A 16,104-nucleotide genomic window follows, 5' to 3' on the forward strand; every position below is an offset into this window, starting at 1 on the left:
CTATACACGTTTCGGTGAAAATTTTTAACCGGGATAAATTTAACGAATTTATTTGTCTTAACAATTTCATCCCACACGAATGAACGATTGAACGTGTTTTCTGAAAGTTCGACGTGCTCTACTTCGTTCGGTGAGATTCTTATTTAAAACGTTTTCCATAGAAGTCGTTTGAAGTTTATGATTCATTTTTAAATGAGAATTTAGGGTGTAATTTTATGATTGAAATATTATGTGACAAGATTTTGAGATAGAGAAATGTAATTTGTAATACGTGAGTAAAAATATAGATATTATTTATCTATGTGTTTTGATGAATGGCATTTAAAATTTGATATTAAACAAAATAGAAAATATTTCATTCTTTTCGTTTAATATGTATTATAATTCCTAATATTTATATTTTAAAAGTCAATTGATGTGCATTTTATATGCATTTTCATTTTAGATGAAAATTTTCACAAAAAAGAAAGTTCATTTTTATCGAGATATATATTATATAAAATCATTTATCAATCAACGTTTATTTTGTCGCATTTTAAGAAATCATCTAGAAATCCTTCAACGATACAAAATCATAAATGGCTGAAGGAGATAATGCGAATTGACTTAATTTTTCAAAAAATTCGCATATCACCGATTTCTTTTATTACAATGGAGAGCAATACCTATTGAAAAATCAGGAATTAATTACTTTATAATTTATTTATAGCATTTATCGTTTTTTGCCTAATTAATTTCTTTTTTAATAAAATATTATATTATTATCGGTACGTTTAGTACATTTAGCAAAATGCATGAAATATTAACAATTATTTAAGTACACAAAAAATCATAATTGCCCCCCCCCCTCCTCCTTCATACATAAAAAAGTTTTCTGCATTAAAATTATTTATGAAAAAAACTTTCATAAATAACATAAGTAAAGAAGCCATTTATTTTCAGTTCAAGCATTTACGTGTAAAATTCAAAAAAACAAAATTTCACTTTTTCACAAAATTCCAAAGTACGAAAATTCTCTTTACAAATGATTTTAATGCAAAGCCATACGACGTAAAAACACGAACAAGTGTAGTTAGTCTCTTCCGGTTAAAAGATTTTTTAAAAACATTCGATGGTATCCCAATTTCTCATCAATCTTCGTGTCACACTCCTCGAAACTCTCCATAAAATCCTTCACAACACTTGGAAACGATACACAGAAATTTCTCGACATGTTCTCGAATGCCCCTTTTCCACTATCCTGAACTTTGGACGCGGTTGTCAACGATTACTTACGTAAAGTCGAGACACGTCGCCGTTGCATCGTGGCTTTTTGAATTAAAGAAGCGGAAAAGATTAGACTGAATTCTGTCCGCGATCACTTATCGTTATTCCAAATCTGCGAATCTCGGTAAGAAGTCTCGTTACGTTGCCATGTGCCTCCTTGGAACTACTTGAGAGAGCACCAGCACGATAATCACGTGACGCGTTTTATTGCGCAACTGGATCGGTGGACGGGAACCTTGATTACGCTTGCACCTTCGCGGATATTTTTACCATTTCGTTTTTCATTTTTTCCCCTCTTTTCTTTTTTTTCTTTTCTTTTTTCACGCGCAATCGCTCGATGCTCATTTTTCATTTCAAGTATATATATATATATATATATTGACTGGTTTGCTTCTTTTTCGCCGATTCGTTTGTACGAAGTGAAGTATTTCAAACAGCGATAGTGTATCAAGAAATTTGAATTAGCTTGGTGCAGTGTTGTTCCTTCAGAGAGATTTAATTCAATGGACAAATAAGGCTGATTAAATTTTGCCGTACTGCAAACTTAATTGTTATAAAATAGATTAATGAATCCGAGATCCGGAAAGGTTAATGGTATATTGGTTTTCTAAAATGTTATTAAAATTATGTTTGACAAATAATTATAGAATAAATATTATTCGAAGAGACAGAGTAAGAATGTGGATAATAAAACTGGTAAAATCCTCGTTTAATTAATTCAGCAATTGAAAAAATACTATTTAATCGATGAGTTTTTTTCGAAAGAAGAGTTACTTTAAAAAATTGCAGAATTTTCTTAATTTTGAAATAATTATGAACTATTTAATCATTGACAAAAGTGAATAGAATCGAGCTGAAATTATTTCGACTAAATAGCTATATGTTCAAGATGTTATCGTTGCTTTTAATTTCGAATAATTTTCAAAAAATGACAAGAGAAATCGTAAATAGAATCAACGAGAAACTGAATAAGTATTTTTTTTCCTCGAGTAAAAGCTAAAGAATACACGATATTACGATTCAAAAAATTTTTATATTGCATTATTGCGAATTTTCATTCCATTTTCTCTTTTCCAACATTTAAAATTTCTTAAAATAATTTTCTATCGAGAATGAATTTACATAGAAAATTCATTTAACTACATGCATTCTTCTGTTCAAGCAAAATAAATTCACGCAAGTTTTTTTTTTTTTCCAACATCGAAACGAAAAATAACGAAAAAAAAAAAATGAACACTGTACTTTTGAAAACTCGTATTGCGTAACTCGATCGGTGAACACAGGCACCGATGACGCTTGCACTTTTGCAAGTATTTTTATTTTCACGATACACGAGTCTGCGAGCAAATTTTTCCTTTCCTCGAATGCTCGTTTAGAAAAATTCTTACTGACGGAAGAAATTTCTCATCGATAAACATCTTTACGATAATACCTTGAACATCTCTGCATAGGAACTGTTCAATAAATTTTAATTTCGTTTAATTCTAATAATAAAAGATTAAAAAAAAAAAAAGAAGAACCAAACTGCAATTAAATAAATATTTTTCCAATATACGAAGGCACGATTAAAGGCACAAAATTGGCAATACGTTCAGTTTCTAGCGGATTGATTCTTCAATAACGTTTCATCACTTTGCAAAAGCGCAACATATATAACGTGACATGCAAGAAATAGATAAGCAAACCACGAACACAGGTGCAATTGCACGTTACCATGGATTCAGAGCTACTGTCTCTAAGGTTAAAGTACAAGGATCGATTTAATTAGCAAGTAATGCACGTAACTGCCGTGTAACTATTTCATAATTAATATATTTTTTGTACGATTCCAACTTTAAGACTGTTCAATGCTTTTTTATTAATCTTTTCTCTTTTTTCTCTTTATTAAGCAAGAATTATTGAATAAAATTTTTCAATATAGTTGCACTTATGCACGTCAATTTCTTGCAAATGTTAATTTTCCATAGCAAGTGTTATTTCTCCATTGTGTGATAACGAAAACGCTATAAGTCTTACGCGATAAAAAACTAACTATATCGAGACACAATTGAAATAATGTACTGCCTATATAGAACTTTGATAAATTAGGCTATACATTAATCTGTTGATCGTACGATACGCAATCTCATTGTTAACCTCAGGTATAGAAGCGTAGCGATGGCTGAAAATACTGTATCGTTCCTGTATCAAGTAAGTAAGTCGATGGTTCTATTTTCCATCGTTGTGTTAATTATCGTCAATCAAGAATCTATTTATCTATACGCGTTCCAAATCATTATAGAATGTATTGTCAGAGCGTTGTCATAACGTTTTTTCTAAATCATCTTTTTAATCCCGTTAAACAAGAAAACAACTCATTTTTAAAATGAGTTTCGCTGTGCAGATAAACATTTGCGTTTCCACTGAATCTAAATAAATTGTTTTATCATATATAATATTATTTTATTCGTTTCATCGAGTATAATTTATTTAAATGAATTTTCTAAATTATAAATTATTAAATAGGAATTAAATGATAGAATAATATATATCTAATATAAATCAGATGATTTAGTAAATAAATATATTTTATCATTATATTTAAGTAATATCTATTTAAGTAATATTTTTATTTTAAAAAAATTTTATATAATGATTAATATTTTTTCAACGAAAGAAAGAAAAATTTATCGAATGTCTAAATATTAATAGATCGCGATACATATTTACTTCAAAATGTAGAAATAGTGATAGTGATTATAAAAATTATGATAAAAGTTTAATTTACAAACTCCAACTTATAGAGACTGAATTATTCTGAATTCCAGTTACAAAGATTGCATTATATTTATTTACTAACCTAATTCTAATACTGAAGAAAAATCAACGTATTAACAACGTATTTTGATAATTGCATCAAAAAATTAATTCTCGAAATATTGCATATTTTAAAATGAATACATTATAAAATATCACGTACACGTGTGTGAAATAAAATGATTAATCATCTTACTTCGTATTCAATTCATAATCCAGTTCTCTATTAATATTTTAATTCTTTTTTTTTTTTATTAAATCCTTTCCAACTTTGTTAAAAATTTCATTTGTTTGTACGCCATTGTTTGAAAAAAGAGCACGTTAAAAATGTAAAATTTCGCGCGTATTGATGCACGTAACCATTATGGCGCTCAGATAAGCATGCACCGCGAATTTTATCACGCGACACAACTAATATACTTTTACAACAAAGATGATGGTATATATGTGTATACGGCTAATCGTTCGACGGTTTCGTTAAGTAATCATAGGTAAATTCGTCCTTCGCCTATTATCTACCGATAGCGTACTCGTGTTTCATATATATATATTTTTTTTTCTTTACTTATTCCGAGTTTCAAGTTATTTTAACTAAAACTAATATATATTTTCTAACATATTTAAAAATCCTCGACTAGATTAATATTTACAATATTGAAAATATCATTATTGTATAAATATTTTAGCGAATTAAAATTTAATTTGTTAATGACATCAAATATCTTGAAATTGAATAAAAAATACTTGAAATCTTCTCCGGAATTAATTTACGAGAATTGTTCTTCCTCGAGAACTTCGATTGATTAACGCGTATTATTCTACATAAATGCAATAATTGGATTAGAAAATTCATTTTCAGCCATTTTATCAACGAAACATTCTATTTCGTAAATTTGAATAACTTTTTAAAGGAAATCAATTAATTGTTTCAAAAATTTCAAAAAAAAAAAAAAAAAAAAAGAAGTTAAACAGTTTATGTAGGATAGGTGTACACTAACAACAAATCTTCGCCTAAAAAATGTATAAAAATCGTAAAATCAATTATTACATCTTTTTTTTTTTTTTTAATTTCTTCTAACATATTAGTCTCTTTAAAATATAAGTTTATGTTAATTTATCTACATTTTCTTTTTCAAATTATCGCATAATATGTACTCAATCGTTATTGTATGTACAACAATTTGTTACAAAAACAAAATTATACCATACCAATAATAATATCATAATTACATTAATAATAAATTCATATTTTCAAGATACAAATCGATGACAATTGCGTAATTAAAAACTGGAAATCTTTGCCCGACCCGACACCACCATTCACGTTTCGAAATGCGTTTGTGGAAAATTATTTCGTAGGCTTATTTGCGCAGAACGACTCCATAATATTCTCAACAGCGAATTGTTACACGTGGCGAGCATCGTCCTCGGCAAATGGGCCGCGAGTCGTTTGCAACAGCCATTTTCAGACACCGAGAAACAGTAAACCCTATGAAAAATGTCGCCGTCTACAGACATGATTTGCATTCGTGCAAATAACACAGCAATTGTCTATAGTTTCAACTTGTTATTACGAAGGATTTTTCGTAAGAGAGACACGTTAAGAGAATTGCGAAGAAAAATCGTAATTTGATTTTCGAAAAATTCAGACGGGATTATGAATTGAAAGTAAATATATCGCGTAACGATAATCCAACTGGATTAATAAAAATAAGTTCCCGATGGAACATAATCTCAAATAAAAATTATAGTTTCCAATATATTTTTAAATGTGTTTTGAAAAACTTGCAACGATCGAAAAACACTGAAAATGAATCGAAGAGTTGATCGGCGATTTTTCCTGACAATGTTTCTCAATTTAAACGAGGCCAAGTTAAATTGTACCCCATTGGAAACTTGTTGCGCACCCTTTGCGCCACCCAACTCTCCCGAATAGCTGATCTCTATTACGAACAAAGGTGATCGTGAAAAATGATCATTAGCGTTAGAGCACGTTCCGATTAAGTTTAAATATTGCTCGAAGCAAGTTTCAAAGAAACACTACATCATCACGAGAGAGTAAATGTTGTCCCAGAGACATAGTCCGAGGAAACGTAATACACTGGTTGGCAACCGTCTCACAGTCTCGTGTGTCGCATTCGTTTTACAGCTAGTTAAACTTACCAGGAATCAACGATATGTAACATTGTAACGCGATTCTCATCGTAACAAATATTATTAATGCACACCAGTAGCTCGGACGCGATATTAATCCTGTCACGATGTGTTTCGGTTCGATTTTTTTTTTTTTTTTTTTTTTTTTTTTTTAATAAGCTCGATGGAAGTAATCGCTTATCTCGATTTCCACCGTGCGTGCACGTACACGCGATACACACATTCGTATTCACGCTCCAGATCCACGGGTTAGTGGGGAAATCCTTCGTCAAATAGATAAGTCACGACTTTAACACTTATAACATTTCCATTCCGTTCGACCGTCTATTTCAACACGATCAACCTTCTTATCTTAATCGAAATCTTTAACACCCTTCGAAAACCGAATGCAAATTCTAAATATTATCTGAACCGTACGTGAATTCTTCTGTTGAGTTGCCTATTTTAAAAACAATAAAATAAAAGAGGAAAAAACAAAAAAAATAAAAAGAGAGAGAGAGATCCTCTTACTTGTGCAATTCGTATTCATCCATCGGTGAATTATAAGGAACGTAGCCACCCCTAAATGTTTCCTTCCCACTGGAACAACACACGAATACTCGGGGTGAAACGTGGGGGAGAGGGGAGAGAGGAGGGGGAAAGAGGTTCGATGGTTGCAGCCGCGTAGACGCTCACGGCCGAGTAGGATAGCCGTCACGTGCTGGACGATCCGGCCACGTTCACCGTCCAACCGTCGAGAAGCGACTGTGCGTTCGCGGCTACTCCACCTCCTACCACCTAGCAACCCTCCTCGTGGAGAGGAGGGCACACGCAGCAAGAGGCCACGTTCTACTGCTGACACACAAACGCTCGCGCCACAGCAAGCGCGAACGCAGATATCAAAGATATACGCGGTGTATACGTGCGGGTATAAGGCTGACCCGTGTTTCCACACCTACACAGGCATAGGGGTGAGCGCGCGCGCACGTAGCGTACACCTGAGCGCAGCCGGGCCTGTGTAAACGAAAAATGCATTACGAAAAACGAGTTGAGAGGAGAGAAACGAAAAGAAGTACAGGTAGAAGAAGGTATATGCACCGGTGTGTGGCTGTAACAGTCAAACTTTGCTGCGGTAAATCGAGTATTCGAGTGAGTCCATTTTCTGTAAGTATTTAGGTGAAGGTATAGTGGATGAAAGAGGAGGAAAAACGGGGAAATATTTGTTTGAGATATCACGTGGTTGTAAATTATATGCAATATCAATCGGCTGTTTTGATATTCCCGATATTTAAGGTTTTTTTTTTAGCTCTTTTTTGGATTAATTTTTATCATATAGGTTCATTCCTATGTCCTTTGAAGTCACTTGAACAATGAATTTCTTGAAATATAATCGATAATGGATTTTATACTTAATGTTTCCTTTACAGAAAAAAATTGTTGAATAGAGAATAAGAATAAAAATATTTTTCATTATTAATAATTGCATGATGCACGATGCAGAAATAAATTTTATTATTGTATTAATTTAAGTTAAATTGCTTGATTATTACTATAATTATAAGTTTATAATTTTATTAATTTATTATAAATAATTCTATCATAAATAATTGCTAATCTTGCTATCATATCTTTAAAATTATAAAAATAGATATATACTTGTTACTAAATTAGATACTAAATAAGATATCCATAGCAAAAATGTTATTCAATTTTAATTACAAGCTCTATCACAATTTCATAATTTAATTAAATCGTTTAAGTTTAATTTTTTTTTTATAAATAATTGCAAAAATGAAACTGAAATAAAAAAGATTGTTTCATTCTCTAAATGTTCCAAACCGTAAAACTTTTCCTTATATTCTCTTAATATTTCCTACAAATTATTTGTTAATTCAAAATCCTTGTAACATTGAAATGATACATATATAAATTATTCGCAATTATCGAAAAAGTTAGTTAATTTTCCTACTCTCCTTGAAAAATACAAGAATTGTCAAGGATCGTTTCCATCACGAATCTTTCCTACTATATTCTTATTCTACGTTTATCGTCACTTTGTCCATCGCTAATACGTTCGTCGATGCACTCGATAATATATTCAGTTCGCACGTGCACATACCACGCACGATGCAGTTCTATTAGTCTGCTTACCGATGACAAACGCAAGTGCATCTGAACGATTGCTGCACGCACAAAGCGTGTCGTAAACGTTGTCGTGTTTGCACGCAAGCGATCGCATACGGTTCTCTCTATGCACCATGATGACGATCCTCGAGGACATCGTGCCATATGCTCTGTCCTATCCGTTGCTCAGTTGCCGTGTGTGCAAATTCACTGTAGGACAGTGAAAATGTAGAACAATACGATAATGAAAATGTTGATACTTTGAATTAGAAATTGATTTCGGTGTCGATTTGATAATTTATAAATATTCGGAATAATTACTAAAGGCAAAATAAAGAATCGAGTTAATGAAGATTTTGCGATAAGAGAAGAAGACAGACACCGTTTTTGTAACAATTATAGGGAAATTAGAAGAAGAATCTGTTTTATAAAACAGTATGTTTTTGAGATTAAAAGAAAATAATTAGAGAAATATATTTTTTTCATGTAATAAGTAGTAATAATTATGAGATTGATAATTTCTTGTTTCAATTTTTAGCAAATTTTTCGTTAAATTGAAGCATAAATTTAATAACAAAGAAAAATTGTCAAAAAATTGAACTTATAATTATTTTAAAGTGCTGAATAGTTCATATTGAGAAAATAGGAAAATATTTATTACTTGTGAATGCTCGTGAAACAGGAGCTTTAGTCTGGAGGGTAGGGATTGTGAATAATGAGCGTGTCAAGAGTCAATTTACTTGCTTATGACCTCGTTAATTTTTTAATTGAATGAATTCTTGAACAAACGCTTTTTCACTTGACAAGCAAAGAATTAACGAAGAGAAGTTCGAATTTTTAATCATATTATTGTTATTCTTTAAAAATGTAAACATGAATATATCAAAAAATAGGAAATTTCTAGATGATCAAATTAATGCTGAAACTTTTGATGAATATTTGAAAAAATATATTAATTTAACCGACGTTCAAGAAAAAAATACCTATTCTTGCATCATCATTACATCAAGCATTTAAATTGATTTTTGTATTAAAAATGCATTAAAAATTTCTTTGAAACAATTTGTCGAATTTTCATAAAAATATAATTCATTCAAAAATAAAATTTCTGAAAATCAGGAGATCTTTGTAAATCAATATTCCATAGACAATTCAATAAAATTTTTTTTTTTTGTAAAATATACATATAAAATAATGTCTAATTAATACATTAAAGAGACATTAATGAATAGACATTAATAATGAATATTTAAAGACTTTTAATTTACCTTCTTACGATATTTGCAATTAGTGAAAGTCATTATTTCACAATTGCTAAAATATTTTTAAGCACACGAAAAAAATAAAATTTTGAGATTTCATGAAATCATGAAATATAAATCGTATCTTGATAAATGTAAACAATCTACATTTCTTTACGAAAAAAGAATATGGGCTTTGAAAAGAACGAGAGAAGAGTTATATGAAAATATTCTTCCACGAAATAAATTTCACAAATGCATTATTGTCTTTTCAAGTAGAATTTCTGTGTCTTATAAATTCATTATAAAAAAAGATTATATACATTGGATTATAATATTTTGACGATATTTTCACAAACTAATATTTGTATTTTATAAAAATTCTCTCGTTTCTCACAAATATAATTTTAATTTATGGAACTTTTAATTAAGTTTGTAGAGATTTCGTAGATTTCAGAAATTTTATTAATTCACCTACATATATCATTTATTTTTTATAAAGTTTGACAAATTGTTTCAAATGAAGAGATAAGAATAGATATATCTGGTAGATTAATTGAAGATAGAAAAGTGATATGGTGATAATATTGTCTATTTGTTTAATAAAATAATCTGTATGCTTTTTCAAATATTAAAACATTAAATGTTATGTTTTATTTAAAGAAAAATGATGCATCAATTCTTACTATTATTAAAACATTATTATTATTATTATTATTAGAATACATTTATACTATTTTTTTTAAAATCTAAATATGAATATTATTTTATAAATATACGCTTGTTTTACTTTTCCACAAAAACATTAAATATTATCATACTAATAAAATGTACTTGTAATACTTTTCTTTTATATATAAATATTTTATCTAAATATTATTTATCATTTACTATATTGATCACAAAAATTATATTTACATTTATTTATATAATTATTTTATATAATTATTTATATTATATAATTATACATTTGTATTTTCCGTAAAAACACTAAAAATATTACATTATTTTTCCTTTATATAAACATTTATTATATTTAATAAAAAAAAAAACATAAAAAAAACATTCACACTAAAACATTTTCATTAAATCCTCCGATTACAAATTCTTCACTGAATTATTCCACTCCACGAATTCATTATTCGTTAATTATATATACGCAACATTATATATATATATAAAAAAAATAAAAATAAATAACACAATCAAATTTAAAATCGAGTTAAAATCGTCACACGTAACAGGAAATAATCCAGTGTTCCTGCAGCGCGAATCCGGACGCGTCGACGAAATTTCCGAGTGCATAAAGATTCGTTTAAAAAAAAAGAAAAAAAAAAAAAAGAAAAAAACTGTCTTTTCGTCTGACAAAACGTATCGTTTAAACTGAGAAACATCACAGACGTGGTCATGAATAATGTAATTAGGCTGGGTAGCCGCCTTTTCCATTTGAACATGTTTGTGTATGAATGTACAACGCGTCACTGTTAACGACAGGACATTTTTATCGGCCCTCATGTGAACGGGTGCTGCGGGCGCAGCTGAAGGAAACCAGAGTGGAAAAGGTACATTACCGGTGACATTATGATAATCGAGGGATTGCCCCTCTTTTCGATTTCTTCTCCCCCACTGGAGTCGTGGTCACTGCCATATTTTTTTCCTGTTTTTTCGTGACTACGAGGCCCACCTACGAGGAATTCCTTTTTTTTTTTTTTTTTTTTTCCAACGGAAGAACTCTGTTTGACAAGAGACGAGGTTTCGTGGTCTGGAAACTAATCTAACCCGACACGTCATTCGCGATATCAGACGTTTCAACGGTTTAAAAAAATCGTTGAGAAACGTATGCATGTATGCAACTCGTATTTGACGAGTTTCAAAGATTTTGGATAATTTGTTTTGTACTTTTATATTCGAAAATGAAGAGAGTTGGAAGTGAGAAACGTATCATGATTTTTTTTGTGTTCGATAAATGAACAAAGTTGGTGATAAAAGTTGTATTTCAGTTGAAATATTGTTGAATTCTTTTAAAACAAAGGGCGTATCGATAAGATTTGTAGAAAATCTGATTTTACACATGATAAGAAACAATTTTTGTAAGATTTATGGTAAATTAGAATTATCTATTATTATTATTATGTTCAAATGGTTATTCATCGTATAAGATAAGATTATAATTATTACGAATTATAAAAATTTTTGATTGATCGTTATCAATAATTCGTGTATATTTTATTTTTCGTAATAATTTATTTTTGGTATTTTTAGAACGATATTAGATAATTTATTCGAAGATTAGATTTGTTTTGTATGAAACACATCCGTTGAAAATCCACTGTTCGTTTTATAATAAAAATATATATACACATACGTTATTATCTTTAAATTGTGTAATAAATATTATTTAGCAAAATTTTTAATCATCAATAAATTTATTATTTAAATGGATCTCATGTATATTGAATCATAAATTTATTTCCACTATCACAATTGTTATTTACAGGAAACATGGTTTCATAACCACATTTTATCAGATTTTCTTCGAATTTTAGCGATATTAATCCTCGATCAAAGTAATCTTTCGTTCAACTTGTTAAAATTTTCGATAATGAATTATTGATCTCATCGTTCGATTAAAAATAAAAGAAAGCGAAGCGATTCGATATCGTATATTTTGTTTTCGAATGAAGTTTCACAATGATATTATTAAAGCCGGTATTATTAAAAGCGATATTAAAATAACGTTCAAAGAGATAGCGTAGGCGGTGGTTCTAATATTAAGGAATAAAAATAACATTTAAGGGTTCGTTCTACTAACCTTTTGACGAAATTCTTAATTAGGCGAACAGAGTAGCGGTAGACACGTAAGCGGAGTGAAAGCTCGCTCGACCTACATTTATAGCCATTCGTGGGGGGTAGTCATAGACACTATCATCCCCGGAGACTAAGCACCCCCTGTTATTCAGCCTATCATGGATCTGATGTGTTATCAACGAAAATGAAGTAATAATGTTCGCATACGCTGATCAGATCGAGCTGTTTCCTTTTTTTTTCTTTTTTTTTTTTAAAAAGATAAAATTGTTAATATTCAATTTAATTGGGATATTATAATTCTGAACAATGTAAGCTACATGAAATGATTTTTCGATTTCTTTTTTCCTTTTTTAGCTTGAAATAGTTTATTCGATGAATTGTTTAAGAATTGGTTTAGAAATTTAAAAACCAGAAATTTAGATTTTCGAAAGATATTGGAAAAATTATTAAAAATTGGACAATTTTATCTTGTAACAGAAAAATTCTGTTTCTACTTTTAATATTAAAATTATTTAATTTTATAATTTAACGATCCATTTTCATTACATTCTACGAAATTAATCGTTATATAATTTTTTAAATATAGTTGTTTTTTTCCAAAATTCTCTTCGATCGAATCATAACTTTTTTTTTCGGTGGAAATAATTCTCTTTTTAACAAATAATACGATAACGTTCTATACTTCCATTATGGACGAGACTATTTATCGAACTACGTTTGAAAACACATAAGTGCTAAATGTAAGTTCAAATGATACTGTGAAACAATAATTAACGTGCTATTATTAAGTTAATATTTAGCCAACGTATTTAGCCGACTGCGATAAAGTGTATCACAGTCAATAAATTAATCACAAAGTGGCTATAATAATAATTATTAACGCATTATTTTATACACGAAAAATTAAATTAATTCCTCCAATGCTTACAAGAATTCAAGCAATTTTCAATACGAGTTATAAATAAACGCAACGTGAAATAAGTTGGAATAAAATTCGAAGATTGTTAAAAAACAATGGCTTGAAATGTCCCCGGAACCGTTTGTCGACGAGGAATGTGTCACTGACGAATTTTATCTTGCTTAATCGCGAATTCTTATGCGACCAGGCCAATGAATACGGTACAATGCTTTGACATCTGATTATTTAAACTTATTAAAAGCCGAAATAGCAGAGGTCATCGTTCATATCCGGTGAATGGCACAACATTTGATTAGTCAAAGACGCATGTGTTTGGCCCCTTTTTGTAGAATTTAATTTGAATTTTAATCTGAATTTTAATTCGAATACTCTTTTTTTTTACGCCACATTTTCGTACCACTGTATAAACATTTTATCACGGAAGCGCCTATAAGAATGGATTAAAAAACGATTAAACTGCGGATGTTAATGCAAATTTGAATATATAAAAAACTACAGAATATGCATGATATGCAAAAAGACTTAAAGTAATAATTTATATGATATTTGAACAATGAGGGAAATCTCTATTTAAACTTTATTTTTTTAATAGTATTTATGAAATTTTAATTTTTGCATAAACATCCGTGGTTAAAAGTTAAACTTTTATATTATTTGTATACATGTATATGACGCATACACTTTGTTTCGTTTAATGAAATTTATGTTGCTAAATTTAGATTTTAGCATTAAATTGTACGAAGATAGAAATCATACTAGATAATAAAAACATTAAAAGAATAAATTAAATCATTTCTTAATTTGTATAGAGAGAAATTTGAGAAATGATAGGTGAAAAAAAAAAAAAAAAAGAAAGAAATGAAAAAATAAAAAAAACGTTCTTTCAAACTTTGTCCATGACGATAGGGGAAAAATAGGGAGAGGTTGGACCGATCCTTTGTTGGTCCAAGATATGAAATAAAGTGCGAGGCTATGGTTATCGAGCTTATCTCACATTCCTAGCGAACGTTTTTAATGTGACACACACAGTGCAAGTATCGAAGAGTTTTTTTTCAACTATTCCTCTTTGACGATATTTCTTTTTTTTTTTTTTTTTTTTTTATTATCGTAACGTTACAGATTTGTACAAATAGCATGGAATACAAATTGTAAAAGGATTATACATTCCTTAACGATGGAAGAAACTTCAGATTAACGATAAATTTCTGTTATAATAAATTTTTGAAGAGCTTCGATGTTTCGAAACTTGTTTTTATTTTTTACTTTTTTTAGTTCCATTTGTATTATATTAGCAATATTTTTTCTTTTAGTCTTATATCATAAATTTATTGGAGTTCTAGATAATATAAATGACTCATTTCTTGGTTAGCCTCCAAAAGGAAGGTCAGATGGTCTCACGTTTAATTTTAAAATTGCTTTTATAATTAATATAGTTACGTGATAGTTTTAATGAAATAATTTATAATTGATTAATAATCTTTTAAACATATTATATTCGAAATAATATGAATTTAATCGATTATTCAGAAATTAATCGAAGGGACATTTATTTACATTGATTTTTCCCTTTCAAATAAATGTATACATATGCAGTATCGTAATAGTTATAATTCCTGTTTCCTTAAAAAGGAATATATACATTTAAATTTTTCTTAATAAAGAAGAATATACCACAATTAAAATACAAGTTTATATTTTTTAATTTTATAAGAATTGCCATTTTTCTTTTTTTAAATAATGCAACGTTTAAAATAATGCGCAAACGTAGTACTGAATTATCTCTAGATTAGTTAATCACAATATAAATTAGTTTAACTATTAGTTCAACTGGAAAATTTTAATATTTTTTGTATAAATACATATATGTGTGATTCATTCTTGTATTAAATTATATTATTATATTATTATATTACATTTTATTTCTTTTGACGGGAATAATTTTATTATACAGATTTTATAATATCGACATTAAATGAATTAATAATGTTACGAATCGTAAATTATAAACTCTTCTTTTGTAGGTTTCTTTTTTTCTTTTATGTCAAATGGATAATAAAAATATCTGCTTCTAAAATTTCATTCGTCTAATTCTATCAAATTCTAATACCATTATACGAGAGAGTGTACTAATATTAGTAGTACACTTAGTAGGACAAATATATAACATCGTGTCATAGAATAATTAGACGACTCGTAATTGAAGCCATTCAAAAAATCATTCACGATGAAAATATCTAAATTTATATATGGCCATTTAACTTTTTCAGAAACTCAACGATTTACACATTCCTCTATTATTTATTGTATTAGAAGAAGAAAATTTATTAGCACGATATTAGCACAATTTCATTAACAATATTCGAATTTCGTAAGAGAAATGATAATAATCCAGAAATAACTTCCTCCCTTCGACAAAAGTATCGACTTCCTTTCCATGGAAGCAACAAGTGAACCACGACCTCTCCACTAACTCTCCCTACTGCATTTCGATTCACGCATTTCGTTCCAAAAGAAAAAAGGGGGGCTCGCGTAAAAATAATTCCCAGTAGGGACTGAAACGATCTCGAGCTTCTCTTCGTGTTCAACGTGTTGCTCCCATATTTCTAAACGCTTGCGTCACTTTCGAAACTTAATAACGCACCGTGGCAAGCAATTTAATGACACTCGATCGTTGATTATTATTGCGATGACCTAACAATGAGTTATCGTCTTTCGAATGTTAACAGGGTAAAAGTTACGTGTCGTGGCAGGGTACGTGCTTCGTGGATCGTGCAACCGAACCTTTACGATACGCGCTCATTGTTTAGATGCCTTCCA

The 16,104-nt window shown here is 29.3% G+C and overlaps 1 protein-coding gene across 8 annotated transcripts in view; it reads right to left on the reverse strand.

The window, feature by feature from the left end:
• LOC100865267 (uncharacterized) overlaps positions 1-16,104 on the reverse strand; it is a 58,314-nt gene that overhangs the window by 36,047 nt on the left and 6,163 nt on the right. The window contains exon 1 of one of the 8 annotated variants that reach the window (XM_086908197.1): positions 6,727-7,077. The exons of 6 other annotated variants lie outside the window; for them this stretch is intronic. The gene's annotated coding sequence lies outside the window, so the exon portion shown is untranslated. Of the gene's footprint in view, positions 1-6,726; positions 7,078-16,104 lie in introns of those variants that run through there. One more of the 8 variants, XM_086908201.1, reaches the window with a different exon arrangement.

Source organism: Apis florea, unplaced genomic scaffold (genome assembly GCF_048593485.1).
Source record: "Apis florea isolate Af1SG1 unplaced genomic scaffold, ASM4859348v1 contig_1645_pilon, whole genome shotgun sequence".
NCBI lineage: Eukaryota > Metazoa > Arthropoda > Insecta > Hymenoptera > Apidae > Apis > Apis florea.